This window comes from Esox lucius, chromosome 17, assembly GCF_011004845.1.
Source record: "Esox lucius isolate fEsoLuc1 chromosome 17, fEsoLuc1.pri, whole genome shotgun sequence".
Taxonomy (NCBI): domain Eukaryota; kingdom Metazoa; phylum Chordata; class Actinopteri; order Esociformes; family Esocidae; genus Esox; species Esox lucius.
Window position 1 is genome coordinate 7277926 of NC_047585.1, and position 20375 is coordinate 7298300.

Here is a 20375-nt window from a genome sequence, read left to right on the forward strand (position 1 = left end):
GTGGAGGAACGCAAGGTCTCTAACATCCACCAGCTCTGTGATGTCGTCATGGAGGAGTGGAAGAGGACTCCAGTGGCAACCTGTGAAGCTCTGGTGAACTCCAGAGCTTCATTAACAGATCCATTAACAGATCTAACCTCTGGCATTGCGTCTGGGCAGACATTGCCCTGAGTGCTAGGAGGTTGGCTCAGAGCCAGATAGGAGGGGAACTGGCTGACAAGGGTTTGTGAGTTACAGCTGGGAAATACCAACACCTTGGAGAGCACCAGATAGTAGTTTAAACGGACCAAAAGGGGACCTGAGGGCTGTTTAAAGCCACCACAAGTACGATAGGGGCGACTTTCAGTACCTCAGGTTCGGTGAGTGAAGTGGTTCTAAATAAGCACGACTACAAATATTGTTAAGCGTTAGGAACCGCCGGATGGCAACATAAAATGTTCCTCCACCGGGGGATTGAGCGATAGGACCGTTCCAGACTTAGGATGTCATAAGCCAGGGTTGAAGTTAACTGACCTTTCAGTGGGTCAAGTTACGCTTTACGCCAAATTCCAGTGTCTGGTAAACTGAGTTCTGTGTAATCCCTCCAAAGATGTAAAATCTTTGGAGATCCTAGGGCATAGGCAATAACCAAAGACGCAAAGGCCACGAAAGGTTATATCGTCGCCTGTTATTTTGGCATGCTGTTGACAGTGGCTGACAGCGGGTTTTTGTGTTTTCATGTGGATGGAGATTTCTTTTAAAACCATGGTTTTATGGACAGGATTTTTTGATGGAAGGAGGAAATAAGTTTTACAAATATACATGTACATGTGCACTAGGCCTATGGATGGCCTGTTTCACTTACATTGAGAGCTCCTTTGACCACATTGTTGTGGGTTCAAACAACAGCTTCCAGATGCGAATGCCATACCTGGAATCCAGACCTTTTACCTGTTTAGTTGATGAACGTTTTTTGAAGGAATAGCCCAAACCTGTCCATGAAACAGCTTTGGAGTCAGTTGTCCAATTACTTTTGGTCTCTTGAAAAAGAGGGGGCTACATATTTAAGAGCTGTAATTCTTTAACCCTTCCTCCAATTTGGATGTAAATACCCACAGATTTAAGCTGAGAGACTGCACCTTAAGCCCATATTAATATTTAACTGTAACTTGAATATATTTTGGTAAATAGCCAAGATAACAAAACCTGTCAGTGTCCAATTATTTATGGGCCTCACTTTTAAATATGAAATCTGCTAACTAGCTACAAGCTACCCTACCTGCATTTTCCAATTGAATACCATTAGATACCATTTACAAAATTCAAAAATCATGAAGAGGTAAAGTTAGCTGGAAAACGTTAGCTAGCAATGTAAGGCAGTTAAGTTAACAAGGTAGTACTGCCAAACCACACCAGTGACAAATGTATTTAAGACAAAAATATGTAATTTACTGACATACTGTACCAATGGAGGTACCAAGTCCTTACCATGGAGGATCTGGTTGCTTTAAAAATCTAGGTTAATATTTTTGTCGTCGTCCGAAGCACTTTCATCTTCGGCCCAGAGAGCACTGTTGTCATCGGCTGAGGGAAGTACACCAGTAGAGCAGGCAGTTGCAGCAGAGGGGAAATTGTTCTTCTTCGGCTCCAATTCAATCCAACTTTTCTGCTGCTCAACTATGTTTGTGTTTGGACAAATTACAATGTTTGATGAGTTTGCTTCATAATGTATTTTGGAAGTAACATTAAGCCCATGAAAATATTACTTTGCATAGACTTAATGTTACTTAATGTTAAAAATATTTGATTGAAGTGAAGTAACATAAGGTTCTTAATAACCAAACGTATGTCGGTCATAACGTATGTCGGTCATATGTTGGTCTCAGCCACATTTATTTCTTTATTTTTATTTTTTATGTTGCGTTTATAATTATTCACTTGCAACTGGCTTTTTTATGCTACTTTATTGCATACTTTATCTACTACAAAAATAATGTATATTGCATATACACCGATCAGCCATTATGACCACCTGCCTAATATTGTGTAGGTCCCCCTTATGTCACCAAAACTGCCCTGACCTGTCGAGGCATGGACTCCACTAGACCTCTGAAGGTGTGCTGTGGTATCTGGAACCAAGATGTTAGCAGCAGATCCTTTGAGTCCTGTAAGTTGTGAGGTGGGACCTCCATGGATCGGACCGGTTTGTCCAGCACATCCCACAAATGCTGAATTGGATGGAGATCTGGGGAATTTGGAGGCCAAGTCAACACCTTGAACTCGTTGCTGTGTTCCTCAAACCATTCCTGAACTATTTTTGCTTTGAGGACAATGCCATCAGGGAATACCGTTGCCATGAAAGGGTGCACATGATCTGCAACAATGCTCAGGTAGGTGGTACGTTTCAAAGTGACATCCACATGAATGGTGTGACCCAAGGTTTCCCAGCAGAACATTGCCCAAAACACTGCTTCTGCCGGCTTGCCTTCTTCCCATAGTGCATCCTGGTGTCTGTGTTCTCCAGGTAAGTGATGCACACGCACTCAGCCATCCATGTGATGTAAAAGGAAATGTGATTATCAGACCAGGCCACCTTCCATTGATCCGTGTTCCGGTTCTGATGCTCATGTGCCCATTGTGCTTTTGGCAGAGGACAGGGGTCAGCATGGGCACCCTGACTGGTCTGTGGCTACGTAGCCACATACGCAACAAACTGTGATGCACTGGGTGTTCTGACACCTTTCTATCAGGACCAGCATTAACTTTTTCAGCAATTTGAGCTTCAGTAGCTCGTCTGTTGGATTGGACCACACGGGCCAGCCTTGGCCGCCCATGACCCTGTTGTTTTTTCACTGCTTTTCCTTCCTTGGACCACTTTTGATAGGTACTGACCACTGCAGACCGGGAACACCCCACAAGGGATGCAGTTTTAGAGATGCCCTGACCCAATCGTCTAGCCATCACAATTTGGCCCTTGTCAAAGTCGCTCAGACCCTTACGCTTGGCCATTTTTCCTGATTCTAACACATCAACTTTGAGAACAGAAAGTTCACTTGCTGCCTAATATATCCCACCCACTGACAGGTGCCATGATAACGAGATTATCAGTGTTATTCACTTCAGTGGTTATAATGTTATGGCTGATCGGTGTAAGTTACAAAAGAAAAGTGGGTAGAAAGCATATACCCTCCACTAAACCACTTGTGAGAAGTGAGTATACACCATGGCTGCTGACAAGTGTGTATACAGCGTATACCTGTCACAACTGGGGTGAGGCAGGACACGAGGCGTGGAGCTGTAGGGATTCATTCTTTTAATTGTAAACACAGAAAACAACTAAAGGAGAGAACGACCACGAACTGAAGAGTATCAAAAATAAAGCTCCAAACAATGACCAACCACCAAAGGAAAAACAGGGCAACTTAAATAGGGTCCCCATTTTGTCGTTTGGACAAATTTCAAAGAAAGCAAAGGTGTGAGGGGTCATTTAAGGCTGATTTATGTTTTTGCGGGTCTGGGTTGTTAATGTTATGTGCGTGTGCACGGAGATATGCTCAGCATTTATATTTGTGCGGCCTTGTTTGTAGATATCCATTTTACTTCTTACCCCTAGGCAGCGATGTCGCGCAAAATGTTGGTTTGTTTGCTTGTAGATCAGGAAAGCTTCACAGAAGTAGTAACTGTATACAGGTGATGGTCATAAAATTAGAATATCATCAAAAAGTTGATTTATTTCAGTAATTCCATAAAAAAAGTTAAACTTGTATATTATATTAATTCATTACTCACAGACTGATATATTTCAAATGTTTATTTCTTTAAATTGTGATGATTGTAACTGACAACTAATGAAAATCCCAAATTCAGTTGGTCAGCAGCAGGAAGCATAAAGTGCTCTAAAACTTCCTGGTAGATGGCTGCGTTGACCTTGGACCTCAGAAAACACAGTGGACCAACACCAGCAGATGACCTGGCACCCCATAACATAACTTTGGACCACTCAGCAGTAGTCCAGTCCTTTTTGTCTTTAGCCCAGGCGAGACGCTTCTGACGCTGTGTCTTGTTCAACAGTGGCTTGACACAAGGAATGCGACAGCTGAAACCCATGTCTTGCATACGTCAGTGTGTGGTGGTTCTTGAAGCACTGACTCCAGCTTCAGTCCACTCTTTGTGAATCTCCCCCACATTTTTGAATGGGTTTTGTTTCACAATCTGCTCCAGGTTGCGGTTATCCCTATTGCTTGTACACTTTTTTTCTACCACATCTTTTCCTTCCCTTCGCCTCTCTATTAATGTGCTTGGACACAGAGCTCTGTGAACGGCCAGCCTCTTTAGCTATGACCTTTTGTGTCTTGCCCTCCTTGTGCAAGGTGTCAATGGTCATCTTTTGGACAGCTGTCAAAGTCAGCAGTCTTCCCCATGATTGTGTTGCCTACAGAAATAGACTGAGAGACCATTTAAAGGCCTTTGCAGGTGTTTTGGGTTAATTAGCAGATTAGAGTGTGGCACCAGGTGTCTTCAATATCGAACCTTTTCACAATATTCAAATTTTCTGAGATACTGAATTTGGGGTTTTCATTAGTTGTCAGTTATAATCATCAAAATTAAAAGAAATAAACACTTGAAATATATCAGTCTGTGTGGAATGAATGTATATGTTATACAAGTTTCACTTTTTTAATGGAATTACTGAAATAAATCAACTTTCTGATGATATTCAAATTTTATGACCAGCACCTGTAGGTGGTAAACAATATAATAGGTAGCCAACTAGCTAGATCAGCATGTTTAGGGTTAACCCTAATCTCTTTAAATGTTTTCTATAAATGTGTATGTCAATAATTCACTGATAGTTCAGTAGGCCACCCCTCAGTATCCGTGTCCTGCCATGGCACATGCAAAACCTAATCAGGGTCATTGCGGACTCCAACTGCAGCCGGAGAGGCTCTCCCTACGTCAGCCAAGGTGCCTCCCTCTGTGACCTGTCTTCTCTACTCCCCCGCTGTGCCTCACCACTGTTGAAAACAGAGTCTGTGAAACTAGGTGGTATATACTTTGTTTGCAGTTGTGTTGGCAGCATCAGTATAAGCCAGATAGTTGTCCAGTGCAGCACAGGCCTTCACAACATATCTACCTTTGCCTGATAGGAATTCCAATGGTCTTCCTATAATTCTCCACCTTACGACCATCATACCAAATAAGTTCTCAATCACGTCTTTCCCGTGAATGTTGATAGTTGTAGACTATGACTTCTAACTACATTTTGTTGATCTGTACTCGTACTGTTCAATGATGAAGTTGAATCTATTGTCATTGAACAAGTACAGTACAAAGAAATGCAGTTTGTGTCTAACCAGAAATGCAAACAGAGGAGGGCAAACTATTTACAAGTATTAAGTATATGTATGTATGAGTGGTATATATAGATGTGCAATTAATGCAATTCTGGCAATTCTAAATGTGCAAGGGAAGCAAATAGAAGGCAGAACATTTACGAGTATTAAGTATTTAACCCTAACCCTATTATTAATCTAATATTATCTGCTTATGATTTTACCCTCCAAATATTTTCAAAATATCAATAAACAATTGTTTACTTTGAAAGAGCTTCATCAGATTTACATGCAGTGAAAAAGCAGCATCTCCCAGGATGACATGGGGATGGTGACTCCTATCCCAGTAAGGTTTGCAGGTGGAGGGATAGCAATTGCCCCCTGAATCAGGATTGTGTGGAGTGGGTGGCTTGATGTGTAATAAAGGGTTTCAAGTGATACAGAAGATCGTTGAAACAATTATTTTAAATATACCTTTTCGTCCATCTTACACATCTGCTGAACAAGCACACAGTATTCTAGTTAAATAGCTATTATATTGTTTACCAACTATACAGACAATTCTTGTGTGAGGTTTTCCTGCCCTACAAGTGGCCAAACCAGATGCATCTTCTCTCTTTCCTTTTTCCTTCCTCCTCCTCTTCATTTAATTTTACTAGTTCTCTCAAACATGCCATTCCAGAAACCATCTTCCCCAATCTAGCTAGTTAGCTACCTATTATATAGTTTACCTTTTACAGTTACTTCTTCTGTGAAGCTTTCCTGATCTACAAGCCAACAAACCAGCATTTTGCGCGACATCGCCACCTAGTGCTAGGAAGTGTAATGGCTATTTACACAACAAAGCTGCACTGTAAATGTTGAGCATGTTTCCATACACCCGCACATGACAAACAATGCAGACCCGCAGAAGCATTAATCAGGCTTCAGTGACTGCAGTTTCCTACACCATCAAAAGGAAGTTGGTAACTGGAGAACAGTCACTGACAGGAAGAGGTCTGACAGACGCAAAGCCACAACAACGTCAGAAGTTTCTGAGAGTCAACTGCTTTTGTGATTGGTGACTCAAAAGACAACATTTTCAAGCACCGCTTAACACTTGTCGTAGTATGCAAGTCTCAGTTCCAACTGTGTAGAAAACTTTGATCTGAAGATTTGACAGATCAAGTGGCATTAAGAAAGCCAAGCTAATATTGCAAAATAAGAAAAAGAGTATTGCCTGGTCGATCATGCCCCGCCAATGGACTCCTGAAGACCTGAAGAAGGTCTTATGGATTGATAAATAAAAATGTGGGTTGGTTCCTCAGTGTGTGACATCAATCTTCAAAATATGGAGGAAGAAGAGTGATGTCATGGTGCTATTTTGTTGAATCTAGAGTTGGCGACTTGCACAGAGTGAGTCCACCCTTAACCAAAACGGCTATCACAGCATTATGCAGTGCCATACAATATCTTCTTGTGTGCACCTAGTTGGGCAGGGGTTCATCATACAGCAAGATTATGACCCAAAACCTACCTCCAGGCAGATAAATACAAGACGGTGGACTTAAAATCATGTAATGGCCAGCCAAGTCTCAGACGTAAACCCCATCAAGCTGGTTTGGGATGAACTAGGCAGAAAGGTGAAAGGAAAGCAACCTACAAGTGCAACACATTTGTGGGAAATTCTGCAACAGTGTTGGGAAGAGTGTTGCGAACAATATTTGATTTCCATTGTAAAAAGAATGCCACAATTGTGTTTGGATGTTATATCTGCAAAAGGTGGCAGAGGGGTTCTGAAACTTTTGAGGAGTAGTGTACATGATACAAAAAAAATGAAAGGCTTATCAATTATCCCTGCGGAAACCAAAGAGGCCGACAGTGTAATCCAATTGTTTGATCACTTGTAATTGTATAATCAATTAATGTTATTAGATACATGGGAAATACATATCAATTAATGCTGCTCTCTTCTTACTTACAAAAATGTCAATGCACCTCTTGATATAAAACACAACATCTAAAAGTGAGTTACATTGTAAATTTGCCATGTTTTCAATAATGTTCTTAGTCTTTCAAATACTTAGAAAATGTTCTTGTGTCAGACTACAATGCTATATATATACAGTACAGGCCAAAGGTTTGGACACACCTTCTCATTCAATGCGTTTCCTTTATTTCCATGACTATTTACATTGTAGATTCTCACTGAAGGCATCAAAACTATGGATGAACACATGTGGAATTATGTACTTAACAAAAAAGTGTGAAATAACTGAAAACATGTCTTATATTCTAGTTTCTTCAAAGTAGCCACCCTTTGCTCTGATTACTGCTTTGCACACTCTTGGCATTCTCTTGATGAGCTTCAAGAGGTAGTCACCTGAAATGGTTTTCCAACAGTCTTGAAGGAGTTCCCAGAGATGCTTAGCACTTGTTGGCCCTTTTGCCTTCACTCTGCGGTCCAGCTCACCCCAAACCATCTCGATTTGGTTCAGGTCCAGTGACAGTGGAGGCCAGGTCATCTGGCGCAGCACTCCATCACTCTCCTTCTTGGTCAAATAGCCCTTACACAGCCTGGAGGTGTGTTTGGGGTCATTGTCCTGTTGAAAAATAAATGATGGTCCAATTAAACGCAAACCGGATGGGATGGCATGTCGCTGCAGGATGCTGTGGTATCCATGCTTGTTCAGTATGCCTTCAATTTTGAATAAATCCCCAACAGTGTCACCAGCAAAGCACCCCCACACCATCACACCTCTTCCTCCATGCTTCACGGTGGGAACCAGGCATGTAGAATCCATCCGTTCACCTTTTCTGCGTTGCAGACACGGCGTTTGGAACCAGAGATCTCAAATTTGGATTCATCAGACCAAAGCACAGATTTCCACTGGTCTAATGTCCATTCCTTGTGTTTCTTGGCCCAAACAAATCTCTTCTGCTTGTTGCCTCTCCTTAGCAGTGGTTTCCTAGCAGCTACTTGACCATGATTCGCGCAGTCTCCTCTTAACAGTTGTTCTAGAGATGTGTCTGCTGCTAGAACTCTGTGTGGCATTCAGCTGGTCTCTAATCTGAGCTGCTGTTAACCTGCGATTTCTGAGGCTGGTGACTCGGATGAACTTATCCTCAGCAGCAGAGGTGACTCTTGGTCTTCCTTTCCTCATGTGAGCCAGTTTCGATGTAGCGCTTGATGGTTTTTGCGACTGCACTTGGGGACACATTCAAAGTTTTCGCAATTTTCCGGACTGACTGACCTTCATTTGTTAAAATAATGATAGCCACTCGTTTCTCTTTACTTAGCTGATTGGTTCTTGCCATAATATGAATTCTAACAGTTGTCCAATAGGGCTGTCGGCTGTGTATCAACATGACTTCTGCACAACACAACTGATGGTCCCAACCCCATTAATAAGGGAAAAGATTCCACTAATTAACCCTGACAAGGCACATCTGTGAAGTGAAAACCACATCAGGTGACTACCTCATGAAGCTCATTGAGAGAACACCAAGGGTTTGCAGTGCTATCAAAAAAGCAAAGGGTGGCTACTTTGAGGAATCTAAAATATAAGACATGTTTTCAGTTATTTCACACTTTTTGTTAAGTATATAATTCCATGTGTTCATTAATAGTTTTGATGCCTTCAGTGAGAATCTACAATGTAAATAGTCATGAAAATAAAGAAAACGCATTGAATGAGAAGGTGTGTCCAAACTTTTGGCCTGTACTGTATATATATATATATATATATAAGCAATTTATCTGTTTATGCATTATAATATAATATAATAAACTGTAGCCAAGTTTACTTATTTCCATTGTTATAGGACTTATCTGTTGCTGCATAATCATCTTCTGCCTGTTTGTCTATTGTTAGATATTACAGGTATTTTAGATATTAAGCTTCAAATCCACAAATAATCCCACCTGTTTTTTTTGGGGGGGGGGGTGCTAGAGGTAGGCCTCTTAAGTGATGTTGTAAATTGTTGTTCAGCTTGCTGCTGTTCTCTCACTTTTTTTTTCGGAGGCACTCATGATTATGGATCAGTGTAGCTCCATAAGCAGACTGGCAAAGTGTAATTCTGTCAGTTTGATTAGCAATGGGATGGAAACGTTTGTTTCCTAGAGTCAGATGTTATTGCCATTGCCATGTGTATTTTTATTATTTCTCAGTTTGTCTTCATGTTCAAAAGGATAAATCAAGATTGGATGAATTACTTAACCTATGTAACCTTCTTTTGGCCATTAACATTCAATAAACACGTTAGGTTTGCAAGTCATTGTTCGTTTGTGGCAGACCTCCAGTTTTATTTTTTATTTGCTTTCAACTTTTTCAGTCATGGTCAGGTCATGACAGCAATATTGGTAAAATTACACAAATGCACAAAAGAACTCTGTAGTCTAAACAACAAGAAACAGTCAAGTGACTTATATTGCTAGGTAGATTAAATTGGGATCATGGTGTTTTGTGTCTGCCAGGCCATTAATATATATATATATATTTTAAATACAAATAGTTGCTGATAATTGATTTACCTGGTAAAATAAAAGTTCAGTAAAATAAAATCTGTGACTAGAGCTGAATGTAGAGATCTGTGGAGAAAAGAGCACAGTGTCCAGGGATGACAGTGTCCTACACTATTAAACTTGACACTATTTAACTTTAGTTTTTGTTTAACATCCATTGTCACAGCCAGACTACAAAACATTATTATGACATACAGTTCTAGCACACACAGAACCTCACAAATAAGCCTTTGCATGTTATTCTTGTGCATTTTAATGCATGATGTTTAGTGAGATTTTTGTTCTGAAATCAAAGAACTCCACCCAGTGGTGAAGTTAAGAAAGTAACTTCATTTTTCTAAGATAATACGACAAGCACTGACAGACAATGAATGCGCAAATAATTCCCTATACACCTGCGGCTCAAACCCTAACCCAGTCTCATGATACATCGAAAAGCCTAAAATTGATACAAGATGCCTTGGTTGCTCCAATAATATGGTATAATTGCATAGGGCAGGTAGGGGGTGTTACGGTATGTAGGAGATCTTGAATATACTGTAACACCCATTAGTGCCTACCATTGGTAAACCTGAATATACTGTAACACCCATTAGTGCCTACCATTGGTAAACCTGAATATACTGTAACACCCATTAGTGCCTACCATTGGTAAACCTGAATATACTGTAACACCCATTAGTGCCTACCATTGGTAAACCTGAATATACTGTAACACCCATTAGTGCCTACCATTGGTAAACCTGAATATACTGTAATACCCATTAGTGCCTACCATTGGTAAACCTGAATATACTGTAACACCCATTAGTGCCTACCATTGGTAAACCTGAATATACTGTAATACCCATTAGTGCCTACCATTGGTAAACCTGAATATACTGTAATACCCATTTGTGCCTACTACTGTATTGCTCAGTTTATTGTTAAATTCAGTTGGTCAGTTCTTCCGTTGGACCTCCTGATTTTATGCTACATTCAACCAGAGATATTAAAGAAAGGACAGTGAAAGTGTATCTGGTTCAACAAACCTTGGTTACGATACTGAAAAAGCGATAAGGCATTCTCAAATCTAGACATGGTGGCATAAAAGATAAATATACCCTTTTTTTGTATTAATACTTATGATAATAAAAAACGGATATAATACAGATATGATAATAAAAACCTTTACATTTAATCTTGTCCAACACGTCTAAACTGTATTGCATAGCATTCAAACATTAAACTGTAAAAAACTGTAAATTACTACTACTAGTAATTCAATTACATTTACAACCAGTACAATGTATTCAGCTTTCTTTTGTTGAGTCTGAAATACCATTTAATTGTATTTGATAAGGATGAAAACTGATGACACTGGAAATTGTTAAAGAATATTCAATTTCAAGTCATGAGTTTGAAGGGTCTCTTAAAATGTTTTAAATGTTTTGGTTAGGATTAAAATGGACCCAGTGGTGAAGGGCGATTGAGAATGCTTCTGAGTGCTTTTTTACTTCATTTAAAACAATCAGCACACATGGATACACACTTGCATACACACACGCAGTCATATGCCCATAATGCTCCGTTTTGTTTGAGTATCTATTGTTTGGTTATATAAGGTGAGAAGCTGTCATTCACAGTGCCTTCTAGACCTTTGCTCATGCTTAACAACAACCTGGGTGTCACCAGCTGGCTTACCAGTCTGGATCTGAATATTACAAGTGTAACTGCTCTTTTGCCATGATATTGCTATTCCATTATAAGCCATATAGTCATTTCACACCCCCACATTAAAAGAAAACTGTTCCCAGAGGTCCAGCCTTTGCTAACATTAATGGTTCTTTGTGCAGAGACAGCTGATCCTGCTCCATCTGACTCCCTACCTGAAGCCCTATCCATCGCAAGGAGCAAGAAAATGGAGATGCCAAGACCAGGTGCCATAAATGCCAATAATTAGCAAATCCCACATATGCAAATTTACTAATTAAAACATTTTATGAAATGTTGGAAATGTGTTTGGTTTTGAGAAATAAAAGGCAACTCTAAGTACAGCAAACCGTAGTCTGCACATCATGTCATGTCTAAGTATAAAGTGTTTGTGATGGAAAAACTAGCAATATACAGTTGTGCTCAAAAGTATGCATACCCTCAGAGAACTGGTAATAGATGTACCATTTGTAAAGAAAATATGAGTGAGCAGGCAAAACACGTCTTTTATTTCTTATGGGACTTACATTCAACAGTAGGTTATAACAGAATGGCACAATCATAAAACAAAACATGGCAGGAAAGAAAAAAATTAACTGACCCCTGTTCAAAAGTCTGCGTACCCTTAGTTCTAAATACTGTATATTGCTCACTTTTGCATCAATGACAGCATGTAGTCTTTTGTAATAGTTGTCGATTAGGCAACGGATTCTTGCAGGGGGTATAGCTGCCCATTCATCTTGGCAAAATGCCTCCAGGTCATGCAAAGTCTTTGGTCGTCTTGCATGAACTGCATGTTTGAGATCTCCCCAGAGTGGCTTGATGATATTAAGGTCAGGAGACTGTGATGGCCACTCCTGAACTTTGTCCTTTTTCTGCTGTAACCACTGGAGGGTCATCTTGTGCTTAGGGTCACTGTCGTGCTGGAAAGTCCAAGATTGTCCCATTCTCGGCTTTTATGCAGAAGAATGCAAATTGTCAGCCAGTATTTTCTGATAACATGCTGCATTCATCTTGCCATACATTTTCAGTAAAGGCTTCGATCTGGGAACTCGAACATTGCAGTTCATTTTTGTTCAAGTATCGTCGTATTGTGCTCCTTGATACAATCACACTGTCTTTTTCCAGAGCAGTCTGTCTTTCTCCTGAGGTTACCTGTGGGTTTTTGATACCTTAGCTTGTTATCAAGAGTTCTGCGAATTTTCCACATCTTAATAAGTGATTGAACAGTACTGACTGGAATTTGCAAGGCTTTGGATATCTTTTTATATCCTTTTCCATCTTCATAAAGCTCCATTACCTTGTTATACAGGTTTTTTGACAGTTCTTTTCTACTCCGCATTACTCGGTATCTTGCCTGCTCAGTGCATCCATGTGAAATCAAACAAACTCATTGACTATTTATACACAGATGCTGATTGCAATTTAAAAAGCCACAGGTGTTGGAAATTCACTTTTAATTGCCATTTTCACCTGTGTGTGTCACCTTCTGTGTCTGTAACAAGACCAAACATTCAAGGGTCAACTTTTGATCAGGGCCATTTGGATGATTTCTGTTATCATTATGATTTAAAAAGGAGCCAAACAACTATGTGATAATGAATGGCTTCATATGATCACTTTTCTTAGGTTAAAGTTATTTTGCATTAACAGTCATATTTTCAAAATCAATGCAATTGATTTCACAATTTCTGCCAGGGTATTCAAACGTATGAGCACAACTGTATATTAAGGTAAGGTTTAGTATGGATAGCAGTATTTAAGTGAGTTAACCAAGCAATGTAGCCATTATATTGCACATTCCGCAAAGATGGGCATTTCCCCCAGAGATCTGTGCCCCCCCCATTTCTATTTCCCCATAAACACTGCAAATATTATAAGAATTAGATATGCTCCCTATTAATAAAAAATGCCCCCTCAGTCATTTAATCCTGTACTATCACCAAACTTTAAACATACTATCAGTTGATAAACAGCTGCTTGCTAAGGTTAAGATTAGGTTTGGGGTAAGGACAAAGGTGAGATATAGAACACCGGTTAGGGTTAGGATATAGATAGTTAAAATGTTACAGATAGTCAGTAAACAATCTGTAGACCAGCTATAGGCACACTTTTGGTAGGACTCTTCCGGTTTGGTAGGTGGGACTTCCAGTTAGATATATGCTGGGGTGGTATTTCCGGTGCAACGTATGTTAGGGGGTGTAACTTCTGGTATGACGTATGCATGTCCTAAAGGTGAAATATGGTATGGGGGTGTGTGGTTTGTATTTTATGGTGGCTTTGATGGTAAACAATGGGGCTCCAGGGGTTTGGCTTATTATATCCCCAGACATTCAATGTTACAAAAGGTAACAATAAGTTTGATGTTTAACAATAGGGTTCCAGGGTTCGGGAATGTTAAATTCCCAGACAGACTGATGTTACCATAAGCGGGTATGTAATAGATGTTGACCTTTTTTACAATGCTGTTTAACATAGAGTTGTGCAATGAGTGACTTTTAACAAGACTTAGTATAGAATTTCATATGTGAGAGTATTTACTTAATCTTGCTTTTTGGTGTAAGATATAAGAAGTACAAGCGGCTTAAATGGGTTTTCTCAGAAGGGTGGCTGGCTTCTCCCTTAGGGATAGGGTGAGAAGCTCAGCCAAACCCGTGAGGAACTCGGAGTAGAGCCGCTGCTCCTTTGCATTGAAAGGAGCCAGTTGAGGTGGTTCAGGCATCTGGTAAGGATGCCCCCAGGACATCTCCCTAGGGAGGTGTTCCAGGCACATCCAGCTGGGAGGAGACCTCGGGGTAGGCCCAGGACTAGGTGGAGAGATTATATTTCGACACTGGCCTGGGAACGCCTCGGGATCCCCCAGTCAGAGCTGGCAAATGTGGCTCGGGAAAGGGAAGTTTGGAATCCCCTGCTGGAGCTGCTGCCCCCACGACCCGATACCGGATAAGCGGATGAAGATGAGATGAGATATAAGAAGGGGGTCGGGACTTACGATTATGGAGAGTTTCTTCCAATTTCTTCTTTTATCATGAAATGGGTCTTAAGATCCAATCCACCCATTGTAATGGTCCACAATTTTTTTAATCATTAGTACAAAATGTAGTACAGTTAGATTGATAACCATCCCACATTTTACACACTGTTTGTAATCCACCATAGTACGACTTAACACATACATCATGTGGCGATGTTGTTATTCTGATGTAAAGAACTAAACTTGGGTCGAGCAGATATTATGGCTAGGTTGAATGTATCATGGTTGGATTAAAAATAGTGTTAAAAATAAAACTGATGACTTGTATGTATGAGCAATCATAATTTGTGAAATCAAAATGGGCATTTTAAGTAAAAATCACCCAGAAGGAGTTTACATTTGCATGGACAACGGGCATTTTATGTTATTTCAAGTAAACAAAATGTTTGTAAGCGCATCTTCAAAGAGCATTAACGCTAGATTGTGTTCTATACATTGGCAGAATTGTCTAACAGGAAACGATGTTTATGAGCAGTATTGTTTGTGAGTTCGTAAATACCTGTTTGTGTGTTTGTGTGCATGTGCGTGTGCGTCTGTTTGCGACTTCCAGGTATTGAAGCATGATTGCCGGACCTCGTAAGCGAAGCCGGCTAAGAAGAGCGAATGTCTCTTACTGACTGAGTGAGTGAGTGACTGACTGACCACCCCTAGTTAAATAGTGTAGTGGTTAGAGAAATGGACCTGCGAACTATAGGTCCTGAGTTCGTATCTCCTCGCAGGCGAAGCCAAGTACGCATTATGAATAATTCCATATAGACGAAAACTTTGCTGGCTAAAACCTCCAGTGACTACATTATATTAAGCCTGAAATAAAACAGTTTGTGGTTATAGCGCGACTGTTTCTGGTGGATTTTTGAAATATGCATCAGTGCATGCGTTTTGGGTCAGGATAGACAAACACATTTGCTGGCTACAACATTGGCTACAGTAGTTACGTTACAGTGAACCTTAACTAAAACTGTATTCGATTATATTGAGACTGTGTCTGGCATGGAAAAGTTTGTCTTCAGTCCTGCTAGCAATTGCTCAATTCTTATGACTATTCCAGCAAGTTAGTAGATACTGGTAAAGCCTATTACTGGCTAATAAGCTGAAACAATATAATTGTTACGCATGCAGGAACCCTGTATGTGGGTTTGTGTTCTCCCCCTCCTGCCATTTCCCCTGGTGTCCCTTATGTTCCTGATTGTGCTCGTTGGTGTTTCCCACCTGGCAGTCATGAGTGCATCGCCTGACTGCTGTGGTGGACCAATCAGTGGACACTCCTCCTAATTGCACCACCTGTTCCTTTTTTCCTGTACCCAATCACATCACACATCCCCTGGTCAGTTGGTTCTCCCAGTGAGTGCTTTACCCCACATGGACATAGACACGCTTGACACACACCCACACACACCCATTTGATAGTCAGACACTTTGTTCATTCATACATCACTTAGTTTAGCACATACATCTCATTTTGTCCTGTTTCATGTGAGTATGTATTGCTGTGGTGTTTTGTTAGGTGTTGTCTAGTCAAATGTTTGCTGTTTAGTCCTTGTTCAACCTGTGTGTTTATTTTGTCCCTGTGTCCCTGGGAAAAGGGGTTTTATAGCAAGTCCCCCTTGGGCATACACAATCTGTAGTCTAAAAACACTAGTTAAAACTGAGCGGACCACCCACTGTCTTTTTATATTGGTTAGTAGTCAGCTAAGCGGTGCTTGAGGCAGGCAAGTTCAGTTTAGGGGTGTTTGGACAATATTATTTCATTTCTTGGGTCCAGCTCAGACCCTTTTCCCAACCCCTTTACTGTGTGTTTATAATAAATGTTTTATGGTTAACGTTAGCTTTGGTTGTGTGTCATTTGTTCCCACAGTTCATGTATACTACACCACTTTGCATGAGTTTTATGTTATGGGTCTCTGTACCATCCACCCTGGACTGCTAGAGCCACAGGGTTCGTAACATAACGTGGGGGCTCATCCGGGATCTCTCATTGATACCCATGCCACTCATGCACCTTGGTATAAGTGACTAGTTCAGTGTTGAACTGTGCAGCTGTGATTGTGTGATCGGCTGGTGTAGTGTTCAGTATTTGTTGGCTTGTGTTGCTGGCCTACAATGGCTACTTTTGATTTGGATGCCTTTTTGACTAACCCCATGTGGTAGGATTTTGAAAAATGCCATCAAGTGGATTTACTGGCTTTGGCTGACCATTTTTCTTTAACCATACCAAAGAGTTTAGTTAAAGCGGGGTCAGAAAGTAGGAGCAGGTGCTTGTGTTGCCGCTGCCTGAGCCTGCTTCTCCTGTAACCCCGTCCATGTCTAAGGACGAGGGCGAGGCCACGGCTCCAGCCACACTACCCGTTTTGACCCACTATCCCCGCTGTCAGACAGTGATGTGAGAAGGGACGTCCGTTCGACACGGCTCCAAGTGGAGGAGGAAGAGAGAGCACAGATCAGGCAAGAGACTCTCCAGTTGGAGATGTGTAAACTTGAGGCAGAGCAGGAGATGCGTAGACAAGAGCAGGAGACATGTAGACTTGATCAAGAACTGGAGATGCGTAAGCCGGAACTTGACCAAGAGATGGAACTGGAGGCAGAGACAGCGAGGTTAGCCTCTGCTCGGCCTGTGCCTGCTAGTCCGCCATCCTCATCAGTGGGGTTTTCTACTACTTTTGATATTAGCAGACAAATCGCCTTGGTACCAGTGTTCAGAGTGTCAGAGGATGACTCTTATTTTAGCGTGTTTCAGCGTATAGCGTTAGCATTGAAATGGCCTGAAGAGGTATGGTGCTTACTACTCCAGTGTAAATTGACAGGCAAAGCCCAAGAGGTTTTGTCAGCGCTACCTCTTCAAGACAGTTTGAATTATGATGTGGTCAAAGCAACTGTTCTTCGTGCCTACCAGCTTGTTCCTGAGGCACATCGACAGAGATTTAGGTCTCATAAAAAGTAATCTACCCAGACTTATGTGGAGTTTGCTAGAGACAAGGGAAACCTGTTTGACAAATGGCTCACTGCTAGTAAGGTGACTGATTTTAATTATCTTCGGGAGTTACTCTTGTTGGAGGAGTTAAAAAATTGCTTACCCAAATGCCTTGTTGTTTACCTAAACAAACAGAAAGTGCACTCACTGATGGAAGCTTCTGTATTGGCAGACAAATTTGTGTTGACGCACAAGAGCCTGTTCTCGGCTCGTACAGAGAGTAGGACTGAGGAGCCACTGGCTCCTAGCCCTAGTCGACCAACAGTACATCAAACTTGGCTGAAAGACGTACGTCAATGCTTTTACTGTCATCAGCAAGGACATATGGTTAATGAGTGCTTCCTTCTGAAACACAAACAAGGGACGTCTCTGCTCGCCAAGCCGCCAACAGGTTTTGGGCTAATTCGTACTGTTGTTAGGCCAGAGAAACGAAAGGTGCCTCATGGTAAATGTGGCATGAAGGGCCCAGTCCCAGATTGCAGTTATAAACCATTCATATTTGAGGGATTTGTTTCCCTATCAGATAATGATGCATCTCAGCGTCTGGTTAGGTTCCTTAGAGATACTGGTGTGGATCCGTTTCAGCATCTGGTTAGGATCCTTAGAGATACTGTTGTGGATGCGTCTCAGCGTCCGGTTAGGATCCTTAGAGATACTGGTGCAGCGCAGGCATTCACATCCTTTCTGACGTGTTGCCCTTCTCTGAAAATACATACTGCGGATCCAGTGTGTCAGTCCAGGGAATTGAAATGGGAATTGTCCCAGTGCCATTGCACTTTGTGAACATACACTCTGAGCTGGTCAGTGGATTGTTCAGAGTAGGAGTACATCCAATTTTGCCAGTAAAAGCGGTGACGTTTGTAATGGGCACAGATATTGCCGGTGGAAAGGTGATACCCATATTGGAGATGTTGGATAAATACTATTCACAAATGGCCAATTAGCTGTTATAATGGCTAGCGGCAAAATAAGATTTGTTCATAGACACAAGAGGCTATACTGCCACCAGTTGAACATAGAGCTCTGTGGTGTAGTGGTTAGCAACACATCCTTTCATGTGGGCGACCTGGGTTTAAATCTCAAGAGGGCAATACTTCCTATTGCGGTCTGGCTGAACTAGGCTTGCCTGGTTTTTGTATGCTATGTTATGGACTTATATTGTGTGTTGAATGTTGTTTTGAAGAGATGAATAGAAGTGTTAAGATAAACGCTGGCTAGTGTATGTAAGCGGATGAGTTTGTCATTAATAGATGAAATTAAATGATGTGATGTTGCAGCGGAGATGCGATAACTAACGAGAACGTTGTTTCTATCGGACCGGTAGTATCCAATAAAGTATATCTGCGGACCGCAAGTCTGTGGCGTTACTTAATATGGGGTTCCTGAATATTAAGTTATGCCACTGAATATTTAGTTATGCCCGCTGATGTTCCCCATTGGTCAGTTTAAAGGGTGGTTCCTAAATATTTAGTTACGCTCACTGATGTTCGCCATTGGTCAGTTTGGAGACATCCTGGTTTGACACACGGTTCGATGCTAGGTGTCATGTATGGGTATGACGTCATTATGTTGAGTGTGCTAATGGAGGAAGAAGAGTTAACTAACAACTTTATCTCAGAGTCCATGTGATTTCATTAAATATCTTTTGTCAAGATATAACACTAGGTTCAAGTGGTTCAAGCATTGATATAGAAAACAAAAGTGTTTGCTTTGACTACATGTTCAAAAAGCACTCTAGTCTGATTATGCTTGTACCAATTATGTAAAATTCAATGGTATTTTCCTATACCATTTAATTGTATTGTTTGATAACATACAAATTAAATATATTAATTTGAGGACTGAAGTGCCTCTAAAAATTGTTTTAAATGTTTTGGTTACAGTCACTGAGACACTGGTGGTTTAGAAAGCTGCAGAGTGCAGTTATAATACAGACACATGCTTACATACACATGCACAGTCATACTCGCTATGCCTGCCATGGTCAGTTTTTCTTTGAGCAGCCATTGCTTGGTTATACAGTAGATACAGTAGAGGGCCATCATTAGGAGGTTGATGGTTGAGAATGCTGCTTACTGCAGTTACAATATAGTTGATCTGAGCTCTACATGTTACAAAGGAAAACAGGCCCACTTTTGCACCAGTTTATACAGGATTACCATTTATGCATTTTCCATAGATTCAACATATTACACAAATGTGAGCATGCTGTGTAAGATACATTGTGCGGTGGACCTGTGAGCAACAATTTCAGTGTCAGCTAAACTGTTCTGAAGGTCCTTTGCCGAGACCTGTAGGTTCTGCTGTGTAGATCTGACCAGTTTTCATACAAATCCTTGTAATGGTTTTGCCTGCCTTTGACTTGCACTGTTCAATTTAACAGCAATGATCTAGAAAGTTGAAACTGGTAACTGGAAGTGTCAACTTTTCTATAGCCTGTTGCAGAAAGGTGGCAAGTAGAGGTCAGGTCAACATCTGTTTTACAGAAATATATTTTTTTCTGGGGGTGTCTGGAACAAGCAAATATTTAATTCTAGAGTAATGTGGGAGGAATTGTTGGGAGGAATGTAAGTGTTACATGTCTTGGAATTACATTTTATGAGGTCTAATTTAACCCTTATACTAAAAGTTGATTCAATAACATAAATTACAAGTAGAACAGGTCCAAAAGAGAACAACAGATAATACTGAAAGTCAGTTAATGTAGTCCAAAAGCATGAAGTTAATGGCATGACCTAAAAATTCAAAATTGTATTATATGCCTGTTACACAATTAAACATTTAATCACCTGATCAAATATTCAAAAAATTACCTTCCGACACTGACAAAACTAAACTGTTTCTTTATGTACTGTGTATTCAGCT

General features: G+C 40.8%; 1 long non-coding RNA gene across 1 annotated transcript in view; it reads left to right on the forward strand.

Moving 5' to 3' along the window:
- The window catches only part of LOC105017409, a 41484-nt gene extending 29722 nt beyond the window's left edge, over window positions 1-11762 (forward strand). The window contains exon 3 of the long non-coding RNA XR_828515.3: window positions 11652-11762. This is a non-coding gene — a long non-coding RNA (uncharacterized LOC105017409). The remainder of the gene's footprint in view (window positions 1-11651) is intronic.
- Window positions 11763-20375: the final 8613 nt, after the last annotated feature.